At 39.7% G+C, this 16,389-nt stretch overlaps 1 pseudogene; it reads left to right on the plus strand.

Annotated features, from left to right (window-relative positions):
- Positions 1-814: 814 nt before the first annotated feature.
- Positions 815-14,806, plus strand: LOC124039663 (annotated as a pseudogene).
- Positions 14,807-16,389: the final 1,583 nt, after the last annotated feature.

A 16,389-nucleotide genomic window follows, 5' to 3' on the forward strand; every position in this document is an offset into this window, starting at 1 on the left:
TTTCTTAAGTTTGAGAAACGTTTGTCATGAGAATCCTGGCATACAATACACCATGGCAACAGTGAGAAACCAGCCACATGGAAATCTGAATTTGAGCTAATTGAACCTAATAATAATAATAATAATAATAATAATAATAAATAGAATATACAGTACATACACACTATCCACAACAACAAATACATGGTATTATTCCAACTCAAACCTGGTACTGTGTGTAAAATATACATATGTATTCAATGCTCTGTTCCTGCCTTCACAGGTTTAAGAATGGGGGACAGTTTGATGACAGAGTATTCAATGCTCTGTTCAATGCTCTGTTCCTGCCTTCACAGGTTTAAGAATGGGGGACAGTTTGATGGCAGAGTCTGGGACTTCATTAACTCAAACCTTTTACTGTAATGTATGTAATATGTACATACTGTATGTATTCAATGCTCTGTTCCTGCCTTCACAGGTTTAAGAATGGGGATGGCAGAGTTGATGGCAGAGTTTCAATGCTCTGTTCCTGCCTTCACAGGTTTAAGAATGGGGGACAGTTTGATGACAGCTTCATTAACTCAAACCTTTTACTGTAATGTAAATATGTACATACTGACAATGCTCTGTTCCTGCCTTCATGGTTTAAATGGGGGACAGTTTGATGGCAGACTAGACCCTATGTTGACATTTAAAGAGTCTGGGACTTCATTAACTCAAACCTTTTACTGTAATGTATGTGTACTATGTATTCAATGCCTGACCCTGCCTTCAGGTTTAGACAGTTTGATGGCAGAGTCTGGGACTTCATTAACTCAAACCTTTTACTGTAATGTATGTCAAGGCCACAATCACCAGCAGAGATGGGGCTAAAGTCACCGCTGAAACAGAGTTTGGAAAGGTAAATATTTTGTTGAAAAGCATTTCTGAAAAAATTTGACCTGGAAAATGGATACCTGGAAAATCATAAAATAATAAATTTTTCTACTAAGAACTCTATGACTGATGAACAATTATTTATAAACTGAATTGAGTTATGCACTTCACTGTTTAGTTTAAAAAATCTTACAAGAGATACTAAAGCAGAATCCTTTAAATCTTTGACTTTCATGTAAATCAGGCATTACATGTAAATGGATGATTTCTGTAAATTCTAAGTTGTGTGTAATATCAAGTTAGGGTTTGCCTCAAAGGGAATAGCTCTGCACCTTAAAATGACACAGAACTATTTAATTTGCAATTCTTTTAGACTGTTACTGTGAAGGAGGACGACGTCCACCCCCAGAACCCGCCAAAGTTTGATAAAATTGAGGACATGGCGATGTTCACCTTCCTGCACGAGCCCGCTGTGCTGTTTAACCTCAAAGAGCGTTATGCAGCCTGGATGATCTACGTAAGTAATGACCTGTCTGCTAATATCTCAATTAAATCAAACATTCATTCAAATGAATTAAACTAAATATACATCCCCTTGTCTTTGACAGACCTACTCAGGGCTGTTCTGTGTCACTGTCAACCCATACAAGTGGCTGCCAGTGTACGATCAGTCTGTTGTCAATGCATACAGAGGCAAGAAGAGGACAGAAGCTCCTCCTCACATCTTCTCCATCTCTGACAATGCCTACCAATACATGTTGTCAGGTAAAATATAACTTTTCCTTTTCATCTATATAAATCGAATGATGTTTGGATAATGTCACATTTACTGATACGTCTCTTTCTACAGACAGGGAAAATCAGTCTGTCCTTATCACGTAAGTACATCAACCAAAGGTTATATCCATTTGAGACTATTAGAAATTAAGAGAAATTCTGAGACATCAACATTTGTATTTTCAATTCCAGTGGAGAATCCGGTGCTGGAAAGACTGTTAACACCAAGAGAGTCATCCAGTACTTCGCCAGCATTGCTGCTGTTGGCGGCAAGAAAAGTGCCGCGGAAGAAAAAAAGGTCAAATTTAATGCAAATGAAATATTCTTCATGGCTGGATGGGTATATGTTGAAAAAACCCAATTTTATTCATAGAGTATTGTTTTTTATTGTATCATTTTAACACTGTGTGGTTGTTGGGTTGTAGGGGACCCTGGAGGATCAAATCATCCAGGCCAATCCTGCCCTGGAGGCTTTTGGTAATGCCAAGACCATCAGGAATGACAACTCCTCCCGATTCGTAAGTTTGGTCTTTGTTTGTGAAATATTATTCAAATCTTATTATACATGTTCAGTGTTTCCCCTATATGGACCACCACTACAAAAATATATGTAATTTAATACATACACTACCGTTCAAAAGTTTGGGGTCACTTAGAAATGTCCTTGTTTTTGAAAGAAAAGCTCATTTTTTTGTCCATTAAAACAACAGCAAATTGATCATAAATACCGTGTAGACATTGTTAATGTTGTAAATGACTATTGTAGCTGGAAATGGCAGATTTTTTATTTATGGAATATCTACATGGGCGTACAGAAGCCCATTATCAGCAACCATCACTCCTGTGTTCCAATGGCACGTTGTGCTAGAGTGGAGAGAAATGTTTTTAATATGATATTTGAGTGAGAGTGAGAGTGACTGGCCTCCATCCCTATCAAAGCTGCCTATTCCTGCATTACACCATGCAACCTCAAGTACACCTAAGGTATTCAAAACTACTTGAACCCAGATCTGTTGTGGTCTGTAATTTCTGCTTTGACCATAATTTACAGGGTAAATTCATCCGAATTCATTTTGGAGTCACTGGGAAGCTTTCTTCTGCTGACATTGAGACTTGTGAGTACAACACTCAATTTGCTCAGGAATGAACAGATATATTTGACAGGAAACACATTAATACCAAAATAACTTTTCCATACTGATCAGATCTTCTGGAGAAGTCACGTGTCACTTTCCAGCTCAAGGCTGAGAGAGACTATCACATCTTCTACCAGATCCTGTCCCAAAAGAAACCAGAACTGCTGGGTGAGTTTTGAATCATCAAACTGAGTAGGGTTGAGGTCAATTCTGGATTCAACTGAACATTTCTGATGAAATCAAATGAAAATATTATGGTGCAACCAGCCCAGGCCTTGTGCTACTCCCATTCCCTACCGTAAAACACAATGTCATATGATTTATGTCGTAACATTTTCTTTGTATATTATTAAAATGTAATTTAAGCAGACAACATAACACATAACAATCTCCAGCAGTTTATTTTAAATTATCCTGTCTATTTATAATATTACAGTTTTATTTTTGCAGAAAGCAATTTTTCTAATTGACCTCAACCCTAATACTGACTATATTATGATATGACCTATACCACAGCATGAACACAAAATAAACTGAGCTGTTCAATTCTTTTCAGAAATGCTACTCATCACCAGCAATCCCTATGACTATGCCTTCATCTCCCAAGGAGAGATTGCTGTAACCTCCATTAATGATGCAGATGAGCTAATGGCTACTGATGTGAGTAATATATCTATATATTGTATATACAATAACATTTCACTTGTATCCAACCCTCTCTCCAATACAAAACAATGGCCTTTTATTTCGGATTTAGGATGCCTTTAATGTGCTTGGATTTGCCCAAGAAGAGATTAATGGCATTTATAAGCTGACTGGTGCCATCATGCACTACGGCAACATGAAGTTCAAGAATAAGCAGCGGGAGGAGCAAGCAGAGGCAGATGGCACTGAGGGTGAGTGCTGAGGATTTAAAACCTCTCACTTCATTATGCAGTAGTGAAAATCTAAAATCAGTTGGATTGCCTCTTCCAATCATAAAACTTTGCCTTTCCAGATATTGACAAAGCTGCATATCTGATGTGTCTGAACTCTGCTGACCTGGTCAAGGGGCTGTGTAACCCAAGGGTCAAAGTTGGAAATGAGTGGGTCACAAAAGGTCAGAATGTCAACCAGGTGAGTCTTCAACATTTAAAAAATAATATTCAGCATAAAACTTGTCTATGTTCATACCTGTAATTCCCCATTGAACATGCTTTCTAGTCCAGGACTAGGCCTAATCTGTGTCAGGGAAACTGTCCCTTAGTGTTTCTGTTGAGGCTATGTTTCAGTCATTTATTTTCTCAATATTTTGTAGGTGTACTACGCTGTTGGTGCACTGGCAAAGAAAATTTACGAGAACATGTTCCTTTGGATGGTGATAAGAATAAACCTTACTCTGGACACTAAGAACGCTCGCCAGCACTACATTGGTGTGCTGGACATTGCTGGCTTTGAGATCTTTGATGTGAGTATTTGATAAAAAGGACATCATCATAAAATGATTTATCTGAACCATCACAGCTGACAAAATAAAGTAACTGTGAACTTCTATTTCAGTTCAACACCTTTGAGCAGCTGTGCATCAACTTCACTAATGAGAAGCTGCAGCAGTTCTTCAACCACCACATGTTTGTGCTGGAGCAGGAAGAGTATAAGAAAGAGGGCATCGTCTGGGAGTTCATTGACTTTGGCATGGACTTGGCTGCCTGCATTGACCTCATTGAAAGGGTTGGTGTCTTCAGTTTTGCAGTAGTTGATATGACCGTAGTAATATTTGATATTTTAAAGGCAATCTTTTTAAATGTGCTGATATTTAATCACTATGGTTTTCCGTTAGCATTAATTAATTTTCATTCATTCCTTCCACTAGCCCATGGGTATCATGTCCATCCTTGAAGAGGAGTGCATGTTCCCCAAGGCCAGTGATTCTACATTCAAAGCAAAGCTGTATGAAAACCATCTGGGCAAAAATGCATGTTTCCAGAAGCCTAGGATTATTAAGGGTAGACCAGAGGCCCATTTCTCCTTGGTTCACTATGCTGGCATTGTTGACTACAACATTGGTAACTGGCTGGTGAAGAACAAGGACCCCCCTGAATGAGACTGTGGTTGGACTGTTCCAGAAGTCAAGTCTTAAGTTCCTGGCCAACCTCTTTGCAAACTATGCTGGTGCAGAAGGAGGTACTATGTGTTTATATCTGCAAAGACTACAACACACTCAAATAAATAATCCACAGTATATGATAGTAGTAATAAAAGTATATTTGAATAGTTATTTCATTGTTATACAGCACCTGAAGAAAAAGCGGCTGGAGGAAAAGAAGAAAGGCTCTTCCTTCCAGACTGTGTCTGCATTGCACAGGGTAAATCTGAGCTTAAATCAATATGTTTTTGATGTTTTCATATGTCAGAATATTAACAGATGTATTACATTTGCACAACATTTGAGATGCCAGTATGTTGTGGATTGGCATGTTAGCATTAAATGCCACTGTGACTCGTGAGGTACTTGGAGACTCATTCATTGATGGAAAATTCTACATTTGTCATAATCACAGGAGAACTTGGGTAAACTCATGACCAACTTGAGGTCTACTCACCCCCACTTTGTGCGTTGCATCATCCCCAATGAGACCAAGACTCCTGGGGCCATGGAGAATCCTCTGGTCATGCACCAGCTGCGCTGTAACGGTGTGCTGGAAGGCATCAGGATCTGCAGAAAGGGCTTCCCCAACAGAATCCTGTATGCTGACTTCAAACAAAGGTAAAACATCATGATGCGTTTCATTTTCTAAATAAAATCAACCGTTTACCTCTTCAGGTCTTCCATTATATAAGATCATTTCTTTCTGATTTAAATTCAGATACCGCATCCTCAATCCAAATGCTATCCCTGAGGGTCAGTTCATTGACAACATGAAGGCAGCTGAAAAACTCCTGGGCTCTCTGGACATTGATCATACCCAGTACAGATTAGGACACACTAAGGTAAGTTATTTAAATAGATGAAAAGAAATAAGACCTGTTGGAAAAGGATGGAAAAACAGCAGCAATTATCGGGTCCGAGCAGTATATTAACAATGCACCACCATCTGGCCAACCTGAGGAATGATTCTTGAAATAACTGCTGATATACCATTGATCATGCTTATATCATGCAAATGGGTCATGTCAAGAAATACACATTTATACTTGGTAGAGTGCCACAAGCTAGTAGATCCAGATCTACAGTAAGCAATTGAAAGCATAGTGGCCATGATTTTTTAAATAGACTTCAGTGTTAATTTTGTCAGCTATTTTGGATTTAAGTTTTAGTCTTAGATTTTATGACTAAAATACCCTTTAGTCTTAGTCCCATTTAATAATTTCAACCTTCTTAGTTTTAGTTATCAGTTAACTAAAAATCGGGACAATTTTCGTCTTAATCACATATTATTCAGTGTATTATTTTTCCATGAAATAATGAACATTGACCTTCCATCATGTGGATATTAAGATAACCTTGTCCCACTAGGTCTACTATTCCCTCATATTGCTGGCATATTGATATTGTGGCAGATTGTAACCAATGCCAGCCATTATTTACCATATAGCCAAGGCTACAAAGCCAAGGCTACTGAAAGATGTTAATTCTGCCAATGAGAGGATTGCATTAAAAAGTGAAATATGCAGAAATCGCTCTGCCATTTCTTGGTTGCTAAAATTAGTTCGCCTAATTCCAATTTATGTCACAATACAAGCACGTATAGTGTAGAGAATCATTGTACTATCTAAAACACTGAAATGTATTTTCCATAAGCAAACATATTGTATTTTCAGCTGTTTGAAGCTGGTGTACAAAACCGAAAGTAAAAAACAAAACTTAAGAATGGGAAGCATATGAATAGGTCACATAGAACAGATCTACTGCTTCTTAGACTTGCTTCAATGAGAATGACAGATCTATAACTAACATTTCTATGTGAATTTGGTCAGGATGCCAAAAAAGTTACACATTGCAGCTTTAAATCTTCTGCAAAGGCATGAATGTTTATGATTGGACAAAACAGATGAAAAGGAGCTTCATGTCAAATGGAATGCTCATTAGTCTCACATGAAATTCAAGTCTCATCACATTTTTATCAACTAAAATAAATACCAATTTGTTACAGTTGGATAATTTTTCATGGCATCTCCTCATCATGTCATTAGTTTTCTTCAGGGAAAATAGGTAATTGACAATATTTCTTGTCATAGTAATTGTTAACAGAAATTAAAACGGTTAGACTTTATGTATTTATTTTTAAAGATCTTGCCAAAATGTGTAATTCTCGGTCAACATGCTGGGACTAAAGTTGTAAAATCAATTGCACATAAGAGGGCCAACTTGTGTTCAATTTGTGACATTTTTGTACAGAGACAAGAAATCAGCAATCGAAACATGACTACCAAGTCTTGTAAATCTGGGGGCTACCTCATTTAAGTTATTTATGGTCAACTGGCAGAAAAATACAATCCTACCAAATATGAGACGATCCAAGCATCACATTACGGCCTTTGTGTATCTTTAGGTGTTCTTCAAGGCTGGTCTCCTGGGTCTACTTGAGGAGATGAGAGACGATCGTCTCGCTCTTATCATCACTGGCTTCCAGGCCAGATCACGTGGTCTACTTGCTAGAATTGAGTTCCAGAAAATGGTTGACCGCAGGTAGGAATGAGAATAAACAAAACTTCTGCAGACAATATACCGAAGGTGGAAAAGGTTTTATAACACGCCAATTTACTTAATTTTACAGGGATGCCTTGCTTGTGATCCAATGGAACATTCGTGCCTTCATGGGTGTCAAGAATTGGCCCTGGATGAAGATGTTCTTCAAGATCAAACCTCTGCTGAAGTCAGCAGAGACTGAGAAGGAGATGGCCAACATGAAGGAAGAATTCCTGAAGCTTAAAGAGGCGTATGCTAAATCTGAAGCTCGTAGAAAGGAGCTGGAAGAAAAGATGGTGTCCCTTCTCCAAGAGAGGAATGACCTGCAGCTCGCTGTCCAAACTGTGAGTAACATTAACTGCATTGCAGTTGCTGCATTCACATCCTTTGTCAAAATGGTATTTCCTAGTTAGCTATTAGCTCTAGAGAAATTGAAAAAGAGAGAGAGAAGAGACATGATTTGATAAATGGATACGCACAATCAGCATTTGTTGATCATTTGTAGTGTCCAAATATTTTGTCACCAAACTTTTGAGCATTGGAGAATTTGATATACTCACAACATATTGACTCATTGACAGTCAGAAGACACTATTGGTGATGCTGAAGAGAGATGTGAGGGTCTGATCAAGAGCAAAATCCAGCTTGAGGCCAAAGCCAAAGAGCTGACAGAAAGACTGGAAGATGAGGAGGAGATGAATTCAGAGCTAACTGCTAAGAAGAGGAAGCTGGAGGATGAGTGCTCAGAACTCAAGAAGGACATTGATGATCTGGAGCTCACTCTGGCTAAAGTGGAGAAGGAAAAGCATGCCACAGAGAACAAGGTAATGGTTTATCTTTATTCTTGTGATGTTAAAACACATGCCCCCTTAGTTCGAGCCAAACTCAAATTAATTGGTTTGGAGTTAAGTGTAATGACACTGTTCCTTTTCCATAGGTTAAAAACCTTACTGAGGAAATGGCAGCTCTGGATGAAATCATTGCCAAGCTGACCAAGGAGAAGAAGGCTCTGCAAGAGGCTCATCAGCAAACGCTGGATGACCTGCAGAGTGAGGAGGACAAAGTCAACACGCTGACCAAGGCCAAAGCCAAACTGGAACAGCAAGTTGATGATGTGAGTATCAAATAGTAATTCATAAAAAGTACAACAAAATTAGTAATATCCTAAAAATACGCAACAGTAAATTGCTTACTATGAATATTGTTTAATATATCCTTTATCAGCTTGAAGGGTCTCTGGAGCAAGAGAAGAAGGTGAGAATGGACCTTGAGAGAGCCAAGAGAAAGCTGGAAGGAGACTTGAAGTTGACCCAGGAGAGCCTAATGGACCTAGAGAATGACAAGCAGCAGCTGGAGGAGAGAATGAAGAAGTAAGATCACAACCCATAACATCTCATGAATAGTTATTTTACAGAAAGTGCTAAAATGTCTAATTTACTTATCAGGAAGGACTTTGAGATGAGCCAACTCAACAGCAAGATTGAGGATGAGCAGGCCATGAGTGCCCAACTTCAGAAGAAACTGAAGGAGCTGCAGGTATTTCAATAGCATCGTTGAAAAGGGAATCCTTCTGTTACAATTGTTAATGTTCTGATCATACCAGAAAATTTGAATTCCTACCCTATAAGGCCCGCATTGAGGAGCTGGAGGAAGAGCTGGAGGCTGAAAGAGCTGCCCGTGCCAAGGTGGAGAAACAGAGGGCAGATTTGTCCAGAGAGCTAGAAGAGATCAGTGAGAGGCTGGAGGAGGCTGGTGGAGCCACTGCTGCCCAGATTGAGATGAACAAGAAGAGGGAGGCTGAGTTCCAGAAGGTGCGCAGAGACCTTGAAGAGGCTACCCTGCAGCATGAGGCTACAGCTGCCACTCTGAGGAAGAAAAATGCTGACAGTGTAGCTGACCTGGGAGAACAGATTGACAACCTTCAGAGAGTGAAGCAGAAGCTGGAGAAAGAGAAGAGTGAGCTCAGGCTGGAGCTGGATGATGTGGTCTCCAACATGGAGCAGATTGTCAAGTCCAAAGTACGTGGTATTATTGAGCAATCTATAAAATGTATGTTTTTTCTCGACATTTTAAAGAAGAAATTTAGTGATGCTGTTCTGTATTTTTTTTAAAACTCTGTTTTTAGACAAACCTGGAGAAAATGTGCCGCACTCTAGAGGACCAGATGAGTGAATACAGGACGAAAGCTGAGGAAGGACAGCGATCCATCAATGATTTCACTATGCAGAAAGCAAAGCTTCAAACTGAGAATGGTACATACAGTATATTAACAACAAACCTGAGCAGCCGAAATGAATAACCACAGTATGTAATATCATTGAAAATAATTTGAATTGAATGAAAACAGGTGAATTTGCCAGACAGTTGGAAGAGAAGGACTCTCTGGTCTCTCAACTGACCAGAGGTAAGCAGTCCAATGTTCAGCAGATTGAAGACCTCAAGAGACAACTGGAGGAGGAAGTCAAGGTATTGATACAACAAATGCAGTGTCCTTTATCCATCTACTATCTATCCTCCAGCATAATTACAGATCCTTTTTAAAATTTCCTTACAAGGCCAAGAATGCACTTGCCCATGCAGTGCAGTCTGCTCGCCATGACTCCGATCTGTTGAGGGAGCAGTATGAGGAGGAGCAGGAGGCCAAGTCTGAGCTGCAGCGTGGCATGTCCAAGGCTAATGCTGAGGTGGCTCAGTGGAGAACCAAGTATGAAACTGATGCCATCCAGAAGACTGAGGAGCTTGAGGACGCAAAGTAAGGATGTTTTATTACTTTCTCTTACTTTTCAGGCTATTGAACTTTGGCTGAAAGAGCGATACACAAATGTACATGACGAATAAATAATAAGTTGAATACCTGTTAAACAATCACTATATATCAGGAAGAAAAAAGTCAGATGTTCAGAAATGTGTTTCTATGTCAATCTAGGAAAAAGCTGGCTCAGCGACTGCAGGATGCAGAGGAAGCTGTGGAAGCTGTAAATGCTAAATGTTCATCCCTAGAGAAGACTAAACACAGACTCCAGAATGAGATTGAAGATCTCATGGTGGATGTGGAGAGATCCAATGCAGCTGCTGCCTCTCTGGACAAGAAGCAAAGGAACTTTGACAAGGTAAAAAAAGAAAACATTTTGGATACGCAAACCATAGGAGGCTTCAATACAGTACGAGGGGCGGCAGGTAGCCTAGTGGTTTGAGAAGTGGGCCAGCAAGAAGGTTGATGTTGAGTGAGCTAGCAACCAGAATGTTTCTGGCATCATCTTACACACTACCATCGCTTGTTGTTGTCCAATTGAGCAAGGCACTTAACCCCCTATAATTGCTCCAGCTGCAGTGCGCCTGAAACATTGCTTCCAGCCCATGTGTGTCTTGAAGGGTTGAATTGTGAGTTCTCTGTAAGTTAATGGACAATAAAGTACATTGTATCTTAATTATATACTGTATTCAAACTACCTAAAATACCTGTATGATTTCCAGATCCTGGCTGACTGGAAGCAGAAGTTTGAGGAGTCTCAGACTGAGCTGGAGAGCTCCCAGAAAGAGGCCAGATCTCTCAGCACTGAGCTCTTCAAACTCAAGAACTCTTATGAGGAGTCTCTGGATCATCTGGAGACCATGAAGAGGGAGAACAAGAACCTCCAAGGTCAGACCATGAGCATTATTAGCTTATATAATTTAGTCAATGAAAGATCGATATGTAATAGAGATTATGCGTGTGAATGTTTAAACGTTAAAACGGAATTGGGATCGTTGAAGTTAAGAATAAATCCACTAACAAAAAACATTTTTTGTGTGTTTTTTCCCCACAAAATTAAAATCACAGTGCAGTTATAACAAAACATATTCTTTGCCATGTTATAGCCAAACTAGACGATAGGCTATAAAGACCTGGGTTTTGTTGTGTAATTTAAATAAAACCAGAGGGGAAAGAGTCAAATTTTAGGCTACATTGGTAAATGTACAGATTACCAAGACATATGACAATGGCCATGTCCTCTCTCTCCCTCGCTCTGGCTCGCTTGCTGTTGCTCTTTGCTAATGATACAAATATGTGTTCAGTCTTCCCGGTCTGTTGCGTGTAGAATATCCTAGCCTATTGCAAGCCAAGAAATTGCGAGATACAGCTTCCATTTGGAGATAAGGCTTTTGAGTACCCAATAGATAGGCCAAGTGCACGGTTCTGACTCTGTCTGCATGGTGGCCGACCTGCCTATACTGTGCCCCTCCCCTCCTTCTCCGTCCCTCTCTAGCTCGCTATAGAAAACGTGAGTGTTCTCGATAGTACGGCAACTAATCAGTCTCCTCCATTCCAAAAATACTGAATTTTAGGAGTTGAGGAGTCGCGGAATCTAATCTTGACACTCACAAATGGGAGTCGATACATGGACATGACGTGCAAGGAGTTGAGGAATCAATTATATTGGAGTCGACTCTCCACCACTAAATCATCGTCATTAACAGTTGGAAAAATGACAAAGGCAAGAGACAGCAGTGAAGTCCTATATGGCAATACTTTGACAAATGAAATGAGATGGTGTTGAAATGCAAACTTTGCAGAGTAGAATTGAGGTACAGTAATGGTAGTACAGGTGCTTCACCATCTGAAAGGGACGCACCGTGAGACCCAAACCGTTGCTGGCAGCAGCACAGCTGCAGTGTGAATTCACATGGAATTTTATGCATTTAAAAAAATTGTTTTAACAGATTAAATATTGGGATTTTTCCCCCATTTGCCTCACCCATAATCAACAATAGTTATCACAAAATGATTCCGATGCACAATAATATTTTTCCACAGAGGAAATTTCTGACCTGACGGAACAGCTTGGTGAAGGAGGAAAGAGCATCCATGAACTGGAGAAGATCCGTAAACAGCTGGAGCAGGAGAAGGCTGAGATACAGTCTGCTCTAGAGGAAGCTGAGGTGAGAATAGAAAACATTTACAGATAGTTTATTGTCCAGATAACATTTTATTTTAAGATTTTACAAACTATGGGTGGCTGTGTTCTCATAGGCCTCCCTAGAGCATGAGGAAGGCAAGATCATGAGAGCTCAGCTGGAGTTCAATCAGGTGAAATCTGACATTGAACGGAAGCTGGTAGAGAAGGATGAGGAAATGGAGATGAATAAGAGGAACCAGCAGAGAGTTGTGGACACCCTGCAAAGCTCCCTGGAGGCAGAGACTCGCAGCAGGAATGAAGCTCTGAGGCTGAAGAAGAAGATGGAGGGAGATCTCAATGAGATGGAGATCCAGCTCAGCCAGGCCAACAGGCAGGCATCAGAGGCCCAGAAGCAACTTAAGGGTCTCCATTCCCATCTGAAGGTATTACTTCCACACCACTGAATTAGAAACATTGCTTGTGCCCTTGGATAAAGCCAAACCACACTGTGAAACAAGAAAATAAATATAGTAAAATCTATTCTCTCTAAAGGATTCTCAAATGCAGCTGGATGATGCTCTTCGTAGCAATGATGACCTGAAGGAGAACATTGCCATTGTGGAGAGACGTAACAACCTGATTCAGGCTGAACTGGATGAGCTGAGAGCCCTGGTGGAGCAGACTGAGAGAGGCCGCAAACTGGCTGAGCAGGAACTGCTGGATGTTAGTGAGAGAGTTCAGCTGTTGCACTCACAGGTAAGACAGTAATATAGAACAATTAGGGTTCTCCTTTAATATCTGCTACTTGAGGTATGTAGAGGTAATATACAAATAATTTGTCATATATACTGTATGTGTAGAACACCAGCTTACTGAGCCAGAAGAAGAAGCTAGAGGGCGACACATCCCAGCTTCAGAATGAAGTGGAGGAGGCTGTGCAGGAGTGTAGAAATGCTGAGGAAAAGGCCAAGAAGGCCATTACTGATGCTGCCATGATGGCAGAAGAGCTGAAGAAGGAGCAGGACACCAGTGCTCACCTGGAGCGCATGAAAAAGAACATGGAGCAGACCATCAAGGACCTGCAGCACCGCCTGGATGAAGCTGAACAAATCGCCATGAAGGGGGGCAAGAAGCAGATCCAGAAGCTGGAGGCCAGAGTGAGTGTCTAAGCTACATTCTCTTCTATTAATTCAATGTCACATTTCATATTTCTAGTCATATTTCTAGCTCCAATATTGAAAGTAGTGGTAACTAACAAAATAAATGTAAATGGCGTGTTAACATCGATCATATCTTTCTAGGTGAGAGAGCTGGAGACTGAAGTGGAACTGGAGCAAAGGAGGAGCAGTGATTCTGTGAAAGGAGTCCGTAAATATGAGAGACGCATCAAGGAGCTCACATACCAGGTACATTGTTTTAATTTAACAGTGCACATTTAACAATTAACATTAACATGCTCAGAATCAAATGTAAGATATATACAGTATATGACTATTTCTTCCCTTCTTTTTGGATGCAGACTGAGGAAGACCGTAAGAATTTGAGCCGCCTGCAGGACCTGGTGGACAAACTGCAGCTGAAGGTCAAATCCTACAAGAGAACTTCAGAGGAGGCTGTAAGTAACCTTCTATCATCCATATGTTGCATAGTTAATTCTCAAATGGTTTTGTTTGCTAGAAACCTTTAAATAATATTATTTTAAATCACAGGAGGAACAAGCCAATTCCAATTTGGGCAAGTTCCGTAAGATTCAGCATGAACTGGATGAGGCAGAAGAGAGGGCTGATATTGCTGAGTCTCAGGTCAACAAGATGAGAGCCAAGAGTCGTGATGCCGGTTCCAAGGTCAGTGAAGTTTCTGTTTCAAAAGCCTCAACTTTCTGGGAACTGGGACTCTGATTAATGGTCATTTCAAATCTCGATATTAACTCATTGATTCCTGAAGAAAATAAGTAATAGATTCATAATATATTACATTGTTACCAAGTAACTATACATACCTGTTGAAGTTGCTCATTGTAAAATTTCAACAGGAGGACAAGGTATACGGCAATATAAAATGTTTTTCAGTACACAGTAAAATGTTCTAATAATCAATCAATCCATCTGTCTTCCCTGACACAGAAAGGAAAGGATGAGGAGTGAGTCCAAGAGTCGTGATGCTGGCTCCCAGGTCAGTTCTTTTAATCAAAATAATAATATTGGTTATAATTTGCAAACTCATCTCAAGTATGATGACAGTCTCAAGCATTTGATGTCCAGTAACCATACTATCATTCATATAACAATAAATTGAAATATTGTTTTTTTTTGTGTTTACAATAGTTTATTACATTTTAACCTTCATCCATCTTCTGTCACAGAAATGACATGATGAAGAGTGAAGCTCTCGGATGGACCTTTCTGAAAATCTCCTGACTGTAGTGCTTTAGTTGTTTCTCTATTCTCCATGTAACATGAGCAGAATAAAGAATAAAGTCAAGTTAAACAGCCCCTCTGTGTATTGCTTGATTCTATTATGAACAGGTATGAAATCGACTATTATTTAACAAAATTAACACAGGTTTTCATTGAATATACCAATACCTCACAGAGAATCATGACAATAGACAAATATCTCTCACTTGTTCATCTGGGGGTGCTTCTGAGCCAAATTGGGTCCCCTAAATGAACAGATATATTGTTCAGAAAATACCTATATAGACAGAGAATGAAACACCTACCCACAACCATGAGCAATATCATATTTTGTTGGCCCAAAAGTAAGGATTGTGTGGTTTAATAAGAAATGGATTATTTTTAGATCATTGGGGCGGCAGGGTAGCCTAGTGGTTAGAGCATTGGACTAGTAACCGAAAGGTTGCAAGATCAAATCACCGAGCTGCCAAAGTACAAAACCTGTCATTCTGCCCCTGAACAGGCAGTTAACCCACTGTTCCTAGGCAGTCATTGAAAATAAAAATTTGTTCTTAACTGACTTGCCTAGTAAAATAAAGGTAAAATAAAAATTACAAATATAATGGTGGAGGTGTTGCTGTTAATATTCAGAACCACATTCCTGTAAAGACTAGACTAGAGAGGATCTCTTGTTAAATACGTTTGAAGTAATAAAGCCCATTCTCGTGGGAAGCGGCTATAGACCACTAAGTGCTAACAGTCAGTATCTGGATAACATGTGTGAAATGCTGGATAATGTATGTGATATCAACAGAGAGGTATATTTTCTGGGTGATTTACAGTTGAGGTTGGAAGTTTACATACACCTTAGCCAAATACATTTAAACTCAGTTTTTCACATTTAATCCTTGTAAAAATTCCCTGTCTAGGTCAGTTAGGATCACCACTTCATTTTAAGAATGTGAAATGTCAGAATAATAGTAGAGAGAATGATTTATTTCAGCTTTTATTTCTTTCATCACATTCTCAATGGGTCAGAAGTTTACATACACTCACTTAGTATTTGGTAGCATTGCCTTCAAATTGTTTAACTTGGGTCAAACATTTTGGGTAGCCTTACACAAGCTTCCCACAATAAATTGGGTGAATTTTGGTCCATTCCTCCTGACAGTGCTGGTGTAACTGATTAAGGTTTGTAGGCCTCCTTTTCTATAGGCTTGAGGTCAGGGCTTTGTGATGGCCACTACAACACCTTGACTTTGTTGTCCTTCAGCTATTTTTGCCACAACTTTCGAAGTATGCTTGGGGTTATTGTTCATTTGGAAGACCCATTTGCGACCAAGCTTTAACTTTCTGATTGATGTCTTAAGATGTTGTTTCAGTATATCCACATAATTTTCCTCCCTCATGATGCCATCCATTTTGTGAAGTGCACCAGTCCCTCCTGCAGCAAGTGTTTATTAGTGTTTCCTAGGGCACCCTATACGCTTTGGCGACATTGCATGTTTTCTCTTAGTTACTTCATGTAGCTAACATTTTCTTTCTTTGCATATTCCTCTTTGATTTAGAAGATACTGTTGCACAAACAACATGCTGATTTAGGTCTACACCATCACTGTTATCTATCAGGCTGTATTAGCTAGCTACGTTTGCACTTACTCATTACATTTATTAGCTAG

This window comes from Oncorhynchus gorbuscha, linkage group LG07, assembly GCF_021184085.1.
Source record: "Oncorhynchus gorbuscha isolate QuinsamMale2020 ecotype Even-year linkage group LG07, OgorEven_v1.0, whole genome shotgun sequence".
Taxonomy (NCBI): domain Eukaryota; kingdom Metazoa; phylum Chordata; class Actinopteri; order Salmoniformes; family Salmonidae; genus Oncorhynchus; species Oncorhynchus gorbuscha.